Genomic DNA, 16,415 nt, shown 5'->3' with positions numbered 1-16,415 from the left:
CATTATTTGTCATGTGGCGGAAACTCAACTTATAATAGAGGCAGACGAGGTTGTGGGGTTTAATTGAAATTCTGTTTAAATTCAGGTAGAGAATGCATGATGTAGGAGACTTGCAATATTTGCTTCTGGAGGTCATAGCTCCACCATCTCAGAAGCAGCTGACCACCTGGGATTTTCACACACCACAGAGTCTTGAGTTAATAGGGAATAATGTGATTAGGAAAGTTCTCTGACTCATGCTATGGTGATGAGAGACCAGAAAAGAAAGGCCAAGGCTTGCTGAAACTAACTGAAACTAACTAACTAGGATCACAGAGAGAGAATGAAAGAGCAGCATTGGGCCACTCTACAATGTACTTAATAGATAGGCTATATTATTGATGTATATATATATACAGGTGCATCTAAAATTTTTTTAAATATGGTGAAAACGTTCATTTTTTTTGTAACTTATTTCAAGAAAGTGAAACTTTCATATATTCTAGATTCATTAATTGCATGTAAAGTAAAATTAAATTTTTTTATTTATTAATTTTCACTCATGCTATGGTGATGAGAGACCAGAAAAGAAAGGCCAAGGCTTGCTGAAACTAACTGAAACTAACTAACTAGGATCACAGAGAGAGAATGAAAGAGCAGCATTGGGCCACTCTACAATGTACTTAATAGATAGGCTATATTATTGATGTATATATATATACAGGTGCATCTAAAAAATTTTTAAATATGGTGAAAACGTTCATTTTTTTTGTAACTTATTTCAAGAAAGTGAAACTTTCATATATTCTAGATTCATTAATTGCATGTAAAGTAAAATTAAATTTTTTTATTTATTAATTTTGATGATTAGAGCTTACAGCTCATGAAAGTCAAAAATCCAGTATCTCAATCAGTGGATCAGTGGTCCAAAGTCCTCTTTTCAGATAAAAGTACATTTTGCATTTAATTTGGCAATCAAGATCTGTAGTCTGGAGGAAGACTGGAGAGGCACAGAATCCAAGCTGCTTGAAGTCTAGTGTGAAGTTTCCGAAGTCAGTGATAATTTGGGGTGCCGTGACGTCTGCTGGTGCTGGTCTATTGTGTTTTTTCAAGTCCAGAGTCAATGCAGCCATCTACCAGGAGAGTTTGGAGCACTTTATACTTTCATCTGCTGACAAGCTTTATGGAGATGCCGATTTCCTTTTCCAGCAGTACATAACACCTGCCCACAGTGCCAAAACCAAGTGGTTTACTGAACATGATATTACTGTGCTTGATTGGCCAGCCAACATGCCTGACCTGAACCCCATATGGAATCTAAGGGATATTTTCAGAGAAAGATGAGAAACAGTCAATCCAACAATACAGACAAGATGAAGGCTTAATAGTGCCACAGGCCGATCTCTTCCATGCCACACCTCACTGATGCTGGAATTTGTGCTAAAGGAGCCCCGACCAAGTATTGAGTGCATAAATGAACATACTTTAAAGAACTTGAACTTTTCTGTTTTGCAAATCCTTTTTTGATTGATCTTTTTGTAACTTATTTCAAGAAAGTGAAACTTTCATATATTCTAGATTCATTAATTGCATGTAAAGTAAAATTAAATTTTTTTATTTATTAATTTTGATGATTAGAGCTTACAGCTCATGAAAGTCAAAAATCCAGTATCTCAATCAGTGGATCAGTGGTCCAAAGTCCTCTTTTCAGATAAAAGTAAATTTTGCATTTAATTTGGCAATCAAGATCTGTAGTCTGGAGGAAGACTGGAGAGGCACAGAATCCAAGCTGCTTGAAGTCTAGTGTGAAGTTTCCGAAGTCAGTGATAATTTGGGGTGCCGTGACGTCTGCTGGTGCTGGTCTATTGTGTTTTTTCAAGTCCAGAGTCAATGCAGCCATCTACCAGGAGAGTTTGGAGCACTTTATACTTTCATCTGCTGACAAGCTTTATGGAGATGCCGATTTCCTTTTCCAGCAGTACATAACACCTGCCCACAGTGCCAAAACCAAGTGGTTTACTGAACATGATATTACTGTGCTTGATTGGCCAGCCAACATGCCTGACCTGAACCCCATATGGAATCTAAGGGATATTTTCAGAGAAAGATGAGAAACAGTCAATCCAACAATACAGACAAGATGAAGGCTTAATAGTGCCACAGGCCGATCTCTTCCATGCCACACCTCACTGATGCTGGAATTTGTGCTAAAGGAGCCCCGACCAAGTATTGAGTGCATAAATGAACATACTTTAAAGAACTTGAACTTTTCTGTTTTGCAGATCCTTTTTTGTTATTTTTATTGATCTTAGGAAATATTCTAATATTGTGAGATACTGGATACTGGAGCTGTAAGTTCTAATCATTAAAAAAAAAAACTTTTGAAATGTTTTACTTTACATACGTAATGCATCTAGAATATATGAACGTTTCACTTTTTGAAATAAGTTACAAAAATCTATAATATTTAAATACTTTAATATTTTAATTTATACTTAAGTATTTTATTTCTATATATTTTTTTTTACTGTATTTTTACTTGGGATAACAGATGAGTCGCTAAAGACTAAGGACCATTCTCATCAACTATGAACAGATTTTCCAAAACTAAATGACTGAACATTGGAAGAATCTCATTGATCTGACAAATCTACAGCATACAGATGGTAGAGTCACAATTTGACTCCAAAAATCGCACATAAGGGGCCTTTATACCAACTAAGCACAATTTGAATGCCACAGCATACTTAAGCGTTGTTGCTGTTATGTGCGTCCCTTTATGGCCACAGTCCATCGGTTTTCAAATGGATCGCTCCCGTAGTATAGTGCAAAATGTCATAAAGCTCGAATCATCTCCAGTTCCAAGAACATGGCATGAGTCTTTATTTCCCGCTAGCAGCCTGCACAGTCGCCTGATCTTAAACAAGAGTTGCTGTAGCGTGGCCAAAATAGATTAATAGATTCTGCAGCCAAAATATCAGTGCAAACAGCCCAGTGTTATTGAAACAGCAAGGACCAAATTCCCTAAGAAATGTCTCCAACACCTTGATAAAACCGTTGCAAAGAATGCATGTCGTTTTAGAAGCCAAATACCTGACACTGGATAGATGGACCTAAAGTGGCCACAGACTGATCATATAGAGAGACCATCTTTAAAGGATAGCCCTCAATTTCATACATTTTCTCTTTCCCCCTGTCTTTTTTGCTAAGGTAGCACCATGCTCCTGCTGCTATGTGTATTGGACGGTAGGGATCACTCTCTCCAATCTAGCTTCTTGCTGTTAGACCCCACACCTACTGCTGACCCCATCTCAAATCAAATGTCCACCGATGGTCAGACTCCACACACACACACACACACATACACATATATAAGCACAAACTGCTCTTTTCCTTTGTAATCCAACAGCTACATACTATTTTTCTATGTTCAGTCTGGTTCAGAATTGAAAATCTTGCGTTATAGGACCCTAGCAGGTGGGACCACATCCCAAAAAGACTCTCTCAAGGTCAAAATGGAACCAGAACACACACAACTAAATAAACAAACAAATATAATTTAGACCAACATATCCCTAATTCTGCACACTGATAATGAAACTTGACATTAAGTCAAGTCACATTTATTTATATAGCGATTTATACAATACAGATTGTTTAAAAGCAGATTCACAGTAATAAACAGGAAAACAGAAACAATGTAAACTTGATGCAAACTCAAATATGATAACATTTTTGCTGTAAAGCAGCTTTAACAAGACAATAATATCATTATTCAGCTCAAGTAAGTTCACTGTTGGTTCAGTTTGGTTCAATAAATGTGTATAGTTATTTAATTTAGCAAATATGTCATTATTCAGTTTGAGTCAGTTGATTCAATTCAGTTGAATAACAGTGTTGGTGTTGCTAAATTGGTCAATTATGAAATTAATTTGATTCAGCTATAAATCAGTTCTACAAAAACAGTAGTGTCATTATTCAGCTCAATTCAGTTCAACTTTTGTTTTCATATAGTAGTGTCAGTGCAGTCAAATTGATAATATTACTGAATTTTAAATCTTTTAAACCCCATCTAAGCAACCCAAAGGCGACAGTGGCAAGGAATCCAAACTCCATCAGGTGAAAAAAAAGAAAAACATTATTAATTTGACACTATGCAAAAACTACCAGTAGAAACTGTGAATTTTGTCATTATTATTCTATAAGCATCCTACAGTTCTAGCACCTGCTTTGAAGATAACTACAGCTGTTCCATTAAACACAGTAATAATATTTCATTTTGAATACTAGTTCTGTTATAATACCTTAAGAGATGTTTTTGTGCAGCTGCATCTCCCATTAGCTTTTAAACAGGTGGTTTGTATTGTGAACACACCAACACCTGAAGCATTGAAATTGAAGTTGGCAGTGAAGTCCAGGTTTTGTGTGTGCACTCATTTTTTTTCTACTAGACAGACAAGGTCAGATGTGGGCCCATGGCTGGGCAACAAAAGAGACAAATCTATATTAGGTTTTATTACACAGTGGCATCCAGCATGACAACCGATCCTTGTACCGGGTCACTATGGTCTACTGCAACAAGAGGAATTATAAAAACGCAAACCAGGATTTGTAATCTACACCCTGGACCATCGTCAGGGGAGGACAGACAACCGGGAATGCTATCGTTGGGGGTGAGGGGGCAAAAAAGTGTGTTCCTGGGTCCCTGTTCATGAATGTCAAAGATCTGCAAATGCGGATGAATCCCTCTCCTCTGTAGAATCTGGACAATTTAAAATTAGAATTAGTTTAATTTTAATTAAGAATTCACGAGGCTTTGGCCTAACAAACAAGTCGATTTATTTGTAATGAGGACCTTAAGTACCAATACCAACCATCTGGATGTGACGGCAGCCAGTCTGGGCTAGTGCTCTCACCACGAATCGGACATCACAGCGATGTGTTGATGAAGAGGAGACTCATATGAGGCCATAAGCAGATGGAATGAAAATGTTTTAAGTGGGGATTTTGGCAGCGGTACCAGACTGATATGGCTCCCAAGTTGTTTTGTTAATTTACTTTTATGTAGCAAAAAAATTTGTAGAAGAGCATCATCCAAAAATTAGCTGCGTGTTCCAAAATTCTCCTTGGAAGCTTTAAGATTATATATATATATATATATATAAAAAACTTGCTACATCTTGAATATTGAGTTTAATGGTGCAAAATAATATTAATTATAAAAAAAAATGTCTTATTCAGTATTTTAGTCTTGTTATCTCTGGAAAAAAAAATATTAAAGGGGTCATATGATGCAATTTCAATTTTTCCTTTCGGAAAATAAAGTGTTTTTTGAACCTTAAACCGCATAAACACATTTCATTACACCAGATACACAAAATAATGTTCTTTTTAGCAACATCATATGACCCCTTTAAGTACGATTAATTATTTTACTGGGAAACATGACTAAAATACTAATTAAAAGTGAATTGTTTTTTTTGCTGTTGTAGTGGTTGTTCATGGCAAATAATATAGCTTGTTTCTCATATTTACCTAGAGTCAGAATGCAGTAGACATATCCAGTCATACGTACACTCAAATGCTGTAACCTTTATGTTATGCTGTGAGTCAGACTGACCTATTTTAGAGCTTATCGTTATTGCTATGATATAATTGTTTGCAGTATAAGCCTTCATTTTATCCTCAAGGTAGGGTTTCAATAAAAAAGGAAAAGAATATTAAAAACGGCACTAAATAGATGTGAACCTGCTGGAATCTGACCTGGCAGCAAAGAAATTAGGGCTAGTGCACTTCTTGTACACAGTAAATCATGTCTGTTGTTCATACAGCATTTAACTTTGATAGCCGAGACACAAGATTGTCTCAACCTGAGAGTTTTGTGGGATAAGTGGATAAAGCGCTTCAGTGAATTAAATCTTTTTTTTTCCCTTCTTATTCTTTCTGACACTAAATGTCAAGGAAGTCAACAAATATGGAATGACATAACAGGCGACAAGCAATGTCCATTTCAGCAGCTGTTGGAACATGAACTGGAAAACACCTGTAGAGGCAGCAGAAAAGAACCATAAAATATAAATGTGGTTGGAAGTGACCCAGTTTCTGGGGTCACCGAGGAGGTCTGTAAAATATCTGGAGAAAGTCATCCGTTAGCATTCACATTCATCTCAACGGCAGCTGTTTGTCTGGTGCAGGACCCTGCAGATTTGAAATCTGCCATCTTTGCTCATGGCAGCTCATGGGCAATAGATGTTTTGAGCCGGCCACCGGAATTGAAAAGCCAAGTGACTATGACTCTGGAAAATAAGCGACAATCCTGAGATGCAGCTGAAAAATATAAGCCCATTTCACACTTTTTAAGAATCCACCCTAAATAAATAAATTAAAAGCAAACATTGGGCAATGGTAAACATCTATACTTTAATAAATATTTCAAATTATACATTGCTTGCACAATTTATTATTATTTTTTAAGTACATAAAAAAGACAATTAAACTTTGAAATACCAGACAAAATATCGCATTATATTATGGCAAACTGTATTAAAAGCACACTAATATTATACTCAGACATTATAAATAACCTAAGCAAAAAAATTATATTACTACAATAATCATCCTTTCTATTCTTTCAGCAAGAGTTTATGCCAAATGCAGCAGTGCGTGTCTGCATTTTCACTCTGAATGGCATCAACTGATGCGTTATCTTTCTCTGGAGAAATTGATTCCCGAAGTACTGTACAAATTCTAATACTGGAGGAATTCATCACCATTAGCAGCATGACTGACACAATGCCAGCCACTCTCGTTTAGATGACAACCAGATCTCTTGAGATATTTGTGTGTGTAATTGTAAGTGAAAGAGAGAGAGGGAAATTCATGTCTATTGTAAGTTTGCCAACCTATCGTCTTAGGTCTTCAGCATATGGGCTTTTGGCCTTTTTCGGTTAGATGGTAAATTTCAACATGCTATACAAAAAAAAACAAAAACAAAAAAAAACAGCTATGGGCACAAATGTAGTTAACAAACAAAATCCAGCAGTGTGACAATCAAACCTGCTATTATAACGCAGATCTCCCTCCCTCCTTTTGATTCATTCCAGAGCTCTCAATGGCTACATTCACACAGCAGCAGAATACAGTTGTCAGTCCTGTTCTAAAGAGCTAAATACAATTCTTTTCATACTCATTTTAGTTAAAAAAGGAGAGTGACAACCATATTCTATAAAAACAAAGTGGCCTAAATTTGGCCAAACAGTAATTTGGTTAAAATGTGCTGTATAAATGAAGCCACAGTCAACTAGTTGCTGTATAAATGAAGCCACAGTCAACTGTTGTGTTATTGACATACAGACAAAATTTATTTTTCCACATCTAACAAAAACAAATATTTAAATAAATTACAATTACTACCTGCCATGATTTTTTGCATTATATATATATATATATAGATAGATAGATATAGATATAAGAAAATACACTCTGTTGCTATAACTACATAATTATTTAGCTTATTCCTGGATATGTCAAATTCAGCCATCCTGTGTGTGTATATATATATATATATATCTTGAGGTTTACTTATAATGTTAATGAAGCATTATGAAATCATTTACTTACAGTTTATGATGCAGCTGCAGTCAGATCTATTAGTACTGCTTCATCTTTCAACATTTTTTTCTTTGTGAACTCTCCAAGACACTGTGCCTCTTTTACAAAACAAAATGCTACGAACAATCCTCAGACACAATCTGGGGTGCCATTAAAAACAAACTATCCACTTGTTCCTTACACTGGGACCTTCTGATATCTGTACAAAGACGCGAATGTGTGACGTGAGCTGTTTAAACCATACGCATCAAAGCGAACATTTTTTCACTCCATTTGTCCTATTGACTACAGACTCAAGTGCGTGGACTGTGTCAGAAAGCAAAAGTAATTTCTATTTGCATTTAACGCGATGCGACACTCGTATTTAACGTAATCAAGTGTAATCAAGCGACTGAACGCCAGTGGCCTATGGTGAGAAGAAGACTATTCGTCAAAGTCTTGCTCTGGCAGCATTGTTTATGCAAGCGACTGTCACCTGGCACCCTTAGATCCAAAGAGCCATTTTCTGAGGGTTATTACATGAATGCTTTTTCTTTTATTGATGATGAGAACATTTTAAGTTATGAAACTTGCAGGATGTATTAAGCATACAAAGACCTCTTCTTCAAAAGATCAAGGGAAATTTGGTTTCTCATGTCATGACTACGGTGGCCGAGAGAGCTCAACGTGCTGCAAATGAAAAGAAAAACACATGCAATAGAAAAAACACCAGCAAATTAAGAAAACATCTTCATCAATTTGACAACACACGCGCTGAAAATTTTCACAATGTTTAAGGGAAGCGTGTTTCTTTGTTTGTGTTGGGAGTATTTGCAGCGCGTTTCTGTATTTGTTTGGGTTGTGAGAATTTGCAGCGCGTTTCTGTGGTTGTGTTGTGAGAATTTGCAGTGCATGTGTTGTCAAATTGATGAAGATGTTTTCTTAATTTGCAGGTGTTTTTTATTTTTTATTTTTCATTTGCAGCGTGTTGAGCTCTCTCGGCCACCGTACATGAATAGACACTTTAATAGACAGCTTATATGTATGATTTGAATCGCTATTATTTACATAAAACATATTATTATTATTATTATTATTATTATTGTTAGTAGTAGTAGTAGATTTGCAGTAGTAGTATAGTCTTCTCTACCAAAACCAATTCTGACTCACATTTGGTGCTTGGCGAGTGCTAATTTTGGACCTTGCCAACAAGGTTTTCTTAATTTAGACACCCAAAAAGTGTATTATAAAAAAAAAGAGCAGCTTCTGACTCGCATACTCACTTTTTCTCTCTCCCTCGAGTAGAAAAGTTCACAAGTACAGTTGGAGGAACTCTGTGGTTACCAGCCTTGTTGTAAATTGGAATTGAATCCCATTATTAAAAGCAATTGGATTTAAGGTGAGCCACTTGAGTGGACAGATCGTGATTTAGACACTAATTAATCAGAGAAAAAAGTTTGAAGATTATGCAGGAAGATAAGACCATTAATTCTGGGACGTGAGAGTTGTGGGTGAAGTCTGCAAAGGTCACACATGACAGCGTTTTAAGGCTCCGACTTTAATGAGAGAGAAATGGATGAGAGACTGTGTGGACACAGCATTTATTAATACAATGGGAGCGAGGCCAGAGCTTTATTACAGCAATGTGTTTGTGTGCGAGAATGTAAGTGCGTATGTGTGAGTGTTCATTACGTCAAGTGCGAGTGTGTGTGTGTGTGTGTGAATAAAAAGAACAGGAGTTTGCATGGGTGAGAGAGAGAAAGACGCAACTATGGACACGAAACTTCAGCTTGTGACCTTTACGTTTCCCCATCCGTGATCCATGCTTCATTTGAGAAGGGGTAGAATGGGCTGTTACTCTCGCTGACACTAATATTTCTCTCTTTCTCTGTCTCTATCTTGAGTGTTTCATCTAAAGCAACGGGTTCATCTTGTGCACCCTGTGGCGGCAGATGAGCACTTTTCACTCATGACACGTTTTCTGAATCACATGTGAAACATGAAATACAGGTGCATCTCAATAAATTAGAATGTCGTGGAAAGTTCATTTATTTCAATAATTCACCTCAAATTGTGAAACTCGTGTATTAAATAAATTCAATGCACACAGACTGAAGTAGTTTAAGTCTTTGGTTCTTTTAATTGTGATGATTTTGGCTCACATTTAACAAAAACCCAGGTTATCTCGGTTGGTTGTGCATATTTTTCTTCCACACTTTTTCCTTCCACTCAACCTTCTGTTAACATGCTTGGATACAGCACTCTGTGAACAGCCAGCTTCTTTGGCAATGAATGTTTGTGGCTTACCCTCTTTGTGAAGGGTGTCAATGATTGTCTTCTGGACAACTGTCAGATCAGCAGTCTTCCCCATGATTGTGTAGCCTAGTGAACCAAACTGAGAGACCATTTTGAAGGCTTTTTTTGAAGAAATTTTGAGTTGATTAGCTGATTGGCATGTCACCATATTCTAATTTGTTGAGATTGTGAATTGGTGGGTTTTTGTTAAATATGAGCCAAAATCATCACAATTAAAAGAACCAAAGACTTAAACTACTTCAGTCTGTGTGCATTGAATTAATTTAATACACAATTTGAGTTGAATTACTGAAATAAATTTTCCACGACATTCTAATTTATTGAGATGCACCTGTATATTAGGGCATGTTACCTCTGCAACCTGAGAGAGAGAGAGAGAGAGAGCTTGAGGGGTGTGCATGAGGATTTGTGTCAAGTAGAAGAGCAGACGCTGAGTCTACGTTCCGTCACACCTGTCTGAAATGGAAGAGAGAAAGAAGAGATATAATGGTTTCTTCCCCTTCAAACATCTGTGCGGTAAACTGAGGCGATTTAAAGCAGGAGCGTTCAAACTTTTTGAAACCAAGGGCCCCCAAATGTGAGGATTGTCTTGCAAAGGATCCCCTTCCTAAAATATAAAAGCAGTTCCCGTGTTCCCATTTGTGCTGTGAAAGAAGAATGAGGCAGTTATTAATTTCAAATTAGTTAAATCTGAATGTATTATTATTATTATTATACATGTATAAATTAATATTTTATTAAATTAGTATTATTATTATTTGTTACGATGACCAGCTGGAGTGCTCTGGTTGTCCAATAGAGGGCACACTTTTTCAGGCTTTTTCTGCCTCACAAACTACATGTCCCAATATCCTTTGCCATATCTCATTACAGATTGTCCACAGCTGTTTTTCATTATCTCATTACCTCTGCCTATATAAGCCTGGTGTTTTCAGGCCATGTCCACACGTACATAGGTATTTTTATAAATTGAGTTTTTCCTTCCATTTTTTTAAAAATCTCCGTCCACATGGAAACGCAAACGCATGCTATGAAGCACTGTCAAGAGCATGCCAAACCAACAGGTGGCGATATAATCTCAACCGTAAAGCCATGTTGGCCAATCAGAAGCCTGAAAAAGTTTCCAGTTGGCGGAGATAACAGTGCAGGCTCCGACGTCACAAGCCAAAAGCTCCGGTTTCACTGTCTACAGGATAACACTGCAACTGGAGTTTTTGAAAATCTTCACCCTGGCAGGCGTTTTCAAAAATGTTCGATTTCAGTGACCTGGTGCTGCGTTTGCGTGTGGACGAATGGCCAAACCGCGTAGGGAAAAAAAAGCGGTTTTAAAATAACCACGTTCGTGTAAAACTTGAACTCTGAGTTGACTTACCCTGAGATGGGAAAATCAGAGTTTTCAGTTTCAGAACAGCTAAATGACTATGAGAAGTCATGATCAATGGAGCTCCGAAATTATGATTCACCATGGCAACAGCACCGACAAAAAGAAGTCTGCATACTTCTGAGTCAATACATAACTTTAATTCTTAATCACTGTTATAATATCAGAGGTGAAAACTGTAAATTATTTAACTAAATTTCATTTTCATGGTATCCCATGGCAAAAAAAATAAATAAATTATAAATAGAACGTAGTAGCATCTAAAAATGATTTATTTAAAACACAATTCAATCAAGGTAAAGCTTTAAGCATAAAAGGTTCATGGGTGTTGGCTAAATGACTTTATAAACATTTGACATATTACATATCATTCAGTGTCTAATTCAATGCGCAGCAGCTTTTTCCACATCGTTTAACGCTCTTTTCACATAGGCTTATTAATCTCTAATCAAACCTGTTACATTTCTTAATTAGAGTAATGAAATTAACAACATACTTATACTCAGTCGACAGCAAGAAGGCAGAGGCTCACAAAATGGGGGGAGAACCTGCACCAGCACCACTGACAGATGAAGAGGAGATAGTCAAGTAGAAGAATTTTAAAATCCAAAAGGAAAAAGAATAACTGTTGCTTTTGTATTTGTAGAAAATAAAGATGACCAAATAAATTGTAAATAATTTGTGTTTATTTAACAGCTGTGGTGGTGGTTATGGCATATATCTCATACTACCCCTCCATCTGGCATCCTTCCATTCAATACAGTAATCTGATTCATTTTAAGAAGGTGTGATGATGGGAATATTTGTGTCATCAATGCATCCAACCACACTGGAAATCCTGAAGAAAATTCTAATTATTAGGTTACTTCCAGAGGTCACAGCAAGATGTTATTAAGTGAATGTCATTTAAAAGTGGTACGGCTCAAGTAAATATGCATGTGGATATGGCAAAATAAAATAAAGTAAAATAAATTCCTCTCCTGATGTAAATGTAACTCCCCATGAATTAATGCAGCCTCTTCTACAGGATCCCGTGTAAAAAGGCATGCCATTTTTGTCACATTTACAGTGTCTGCATGATGGAAAGTGGTGCGGTGAGAAAAATAATCGTGTTTCCATTTCCATTAAGATTATTTTTCTTATTTCACTGGCAGATAATTTTACTTGTTTCACCCAGTAAACAAGACTAAATATTGTTTGTTTGTTTTTTTTATAGAAAATGCAACTTGATGTACCGTACTGACCCGAATATAAGACAATGTTTTTTTCTTGGAAATACATCGGAAAAAACGCGGTCGTCTTATATTCAGGGTCTAGACTTTGACGTGTCAATAATACACCCACAACAATAGGTGGCGCCAAATACGCATAAAATGAGTGTGCCATGAAATACGTAATGTAATGCGTGTTGTAAAGATTGCGAGTAAAAACAAAAGAAAAAGAAAACCTTACAGCTGCATGAGTCGTGACTGTCACGTTAGCCCGATGGGACCAAACTCCCTTTGTGATTTTAAAACGTAAGACAGTATGCAGATTTGAAGACTACAGTAAGATTTAACTTCTACTCTTAATAAGATTTTAGATGTATAGCCTAAATGTCCTAATTCAGATGGGCTACCGGGCTTTTTTTTTTTTTTTTTTAAAGTGTATATTTTTTTAATGTGATTGTTGGTACGTTTTACCAGTTTTTACCATACTTTCAAAACAAAAATTAAAATAGGAAAAATATTCAATATGAAAATAATTGAAGACAAAATGTGTTTTACTGAGAAAAAACAAGATTTTACATCTGGAAAAAAGGGGGGTCGTCTTATAATCAGGGTCGTCTTATATTCGGGCCAATACGGTAATATTTTTTTTAGATATTTGTACTTGAAATAAGGCAATCATCTCAGCAATAAAAGCATTTTTGCAGCATGAATGAATGAATGAATTATTTAAACATTGCTTACGCTTTAAAAAGGGGGAGGAGAACGAAATAAACTCTGGGTTCACCAAAGAAAACCTGCTCCCGACCAGGTTAGGTTCACAGAGTAAGCTACTATGGTAACTTACCGAGAGGTTTAGTTTTGTCTTTTATAGGAACCGAAAACACTGAGTTTCCCTTTTCTGGGGTTAACAAACTCTGAGTTTCCAACAAACCCCACTTTCTGGAATACACCCTTGGTATCCTGGGTCTATGTGTCTTTCTTTTTTTTGGTTATGACCATTGCCTGTTATCTCAACTATGATTGTGGATTACCCTTTAATAAACAACTGCACTTGGATCGGCAGATTTATATCTTTACTGAATCTGTACAACATCATTTCACCACTGCAATCTAGTCCTTCCTTGCCTCTTTAAAATAAAGTGCACTTTTACGATGCCTAAAAATATATCATTTAAATGTTTTCTTAATTAGGGTTTTGATAGGGACAAAAGGAAGGGGAAAGGATCTGAACAACATATGCTTGTTAAACTCCCTCAAGCACCTCACCTAAACTGATCTGGGGTGTATTCCAGAAAGCGGGTTTTGTTGGAAACTCAGAGTTTGTTAACCCCAGTAAAGGGAAAACATATATACAATATTTAGTCTTGTTTCCTGAGGTAAATAAGTAAAATTATCTGCCAGTGGGGTAAGAAAAATAATCTTAATAAAAATGGAATCAATATAATTTTTCTCACCAAACACTTCAGTGAAACTTCGCGATCTTCAAAGAACTTAAAGTCTTTCAAACTCAGACCTTTAGTAGAACTGCTCAAGCCTCTGTGTCATCAAGAAACCAACCAATCCAACGAGGGATCTCCCCAAAAGGACGTCATCCAAACGTCATTCCGGCGCCAGATCAACAGCCAATCAGCAACGGAATCCCCTCCAGCACGCCCGCGTCAGCGACGGAACCGCCTCAGCGTTCAGCTGTCAACTAAGCAAAACGCAAGTACAAACAAAACTCCTATCTGCTGACTTCGGTGTTGAACTGGTGAACTGAGTTAAGCAGTAAAGATAAGACAATCTCTGCTTGGTGTTTCTCCTAGGCTGAATTTAAAACCACTCGTAAAACGAGTTAGGACTTTGAAAACTTAATGCAACTCCGTTGACTCCTTTCCTTGAATCTTTGTGTGTATGTGTGTGTATGTGTATGTTTTAGTTAGGTTTTTATGTAATCTAGATTAGCCAATAAAATTCATGGTTCATTTATAAAAAAGGAGTGTCTGGGGTCATATAATTTCAAGGTTAAAACTGTTGCCAAAAGATCCCTTGCTACTTAGCTCGTAGCTTACTTATAATAATTACCTCTGTTAAGAGCTTACAAATAATCATAATTGTGTTGACCGTGGCCAGGACAACACATATTTAATTTGTTAAAAGAGACTAAGAATCACCGGCTCGCTGGACGACTCTTGATTTAAAGTGCAAACTAACAAATTTGAAATCAGTTTAATCAGGTGGACTTGGGACATTCAGATCCGAGTCCTCGCAAAACCTGAATGTAGTAATAATCATTAATTCCCTACAATTACAAATTAATAATGAATAAATGAAATGTCATTACAAGTGTTTAAAAGTCAGAATAGTCATTCTTGGCTTTCTTGACCTTTTGTACTTTGTTAACAAATGTGCCGTCTTCCTGAAGGCTGTATACACACTGGAGGCAAAAGCGTACCGCTATGGAATGACATTGATGTAATAATGAAGGGGTTTAGTAAGGTGCATCACAACGTTTGATCGACTATGACCTGAAACTGTTTGCATTTATGTACTTTTGCATAAATGTCTGTTCTGAATGTGAAGTCCAATGCCCAAAGGATTTATTTGCTCAAAAAAATAAAAACAGCAGGGCATGTATTTCATTTAATACAGTGACCTGATGCATTTGCACAATCAAAATTATTAGGTCAAATTACAATGTAACCTACTTTAGGGCTATCTTATGAATATTCAATGATGTTTCATGTTGTTAGAATACACAATGAGAGTGTACATAATGGGACGGATGCTTGACTTTATTCACAAAGACACAATTATGGGCCCTACAGTTTTTGCATTTGTGTTGGTCTGTGTATTATCCCCCCCCCCCCCAATTCTGCCTAATTCTACAAACAATTGGTCTCATCCATCACTACATACTGACAAACAATAATAATAATAATAATAATAAATAATAATAATAAACCAAAAAAAAACATGATACACAAATTACATCTCAACAAAGCAGACCAAAAATATTATTATTATACTATATAATTTTTTTTCTATAAAATTAAAATTCTATAACGAGGATAGGTGACTTTAATTTTTAAAAAGACATATGGCTTAGCTGTAGCTCTAATAATGTGGGGGGTTTTTCCCCCTGTTCAAGCTAGATTGCTGTAACAATAGAGTGAACAAATTGCATTTGACAGCCATAATTACTTAAACCGGCATTGTATGCAGAGGAAATAACGTGTTATATGATGCCCCTGATGAGCTGTTTTGCTTTCATAAAGCTTGGAAAATCCAAAGGGACTGAGGTTTCATTGAAGAGACTTGTGATGCTTTACCCGTCTTACCTATTTCATAAGATTACCCTCAGGAGCTACCATTTCAGAGAGCATGATTTCCACATGGTCTCTATTTGCTTTGGATTTATCTTCTCTTTCTCTGACGTGGCTAGAAGTCTGACACCTTAGACAACTTTATTTTTTATTTTTCATGATATGAAAATGCAGAGGACACATTCTCCTTGAAATCTAGTTTGATATTTAACACGTTAACAATTTATTAAAAGGTGAAGTGTATAATATTTTTGATGATAAAATACTTTCTCCTGTCCCAGTTAAATATGCAGAGACAAATATTATATAACTAACAATTGGATGATAAATAACTAGTTTAACAATTAAAATGGCAATGCAATTTAACATGATCAATGCAATTACAACAACATGCATGGTCGTAAAACTTTCACTATTGACCATTTGCTAGTCCTTCTTCTATACTATAACTAAATAATTGATTTTCACAGTATGTTGCTGTGCTAATGGTGTAGAAATTACACACTAAACAGTTAAGTGAGTGGAATTCATTGTTATAAAAATTACTGTAGTAATTACAGTGGATAGCTGTACACGTGCAGAAGGAAGGAAAAAGAAGCCATTCACCTTATTAGAAGTCATCAGAATAACTTT

At 36.2% G+C, this 16,415-nt stretch overlaps 1 long non-coding RNA gene across 1 annotated transcript; it reads left to right on the top strand.

Annotated features, from left to right (window-relative positions):
* The first annotated feature begins 2,875 nt into the window (after positions 1–2,875).
* On the top strand, positions 2,876–11,919 carry LOC107586105 (uncharacterized). The gene is made up of 3 exons (XR_001609316.1): positions 2,876–2,886; positions 4,994–4,995; positions 11,773–11,919. It is a non-coding gene; the product is annotated as an uncharacterized lncRNA (long non-coding RNA).
* The last annotated feature ends 4,496 nt before the right edge of the window (positions 11,920–16,415 follow it).

This window comes from Sinocyclocheilus grahami, unplaced genomic scaffold (genome assembly GCF_001515645.1).
Source record: "Sinocyclocheilus grahami isolate Dianchi unplaced genomic scaffold, SAMN03320097.WGS_v1.1 scaffold77.1, whole genome shotgun sequence".
Lineage (NCBI taxonomy): Eukaryota > Metazoa > Chordata > Actinopteri > Cypriniformes > Cyprinidae > Sinocyclocheilus > Sinocyclocheilus grahami.
This window is presented reverse-complemented; position numbering and strand designations above follow the sequence as displayed.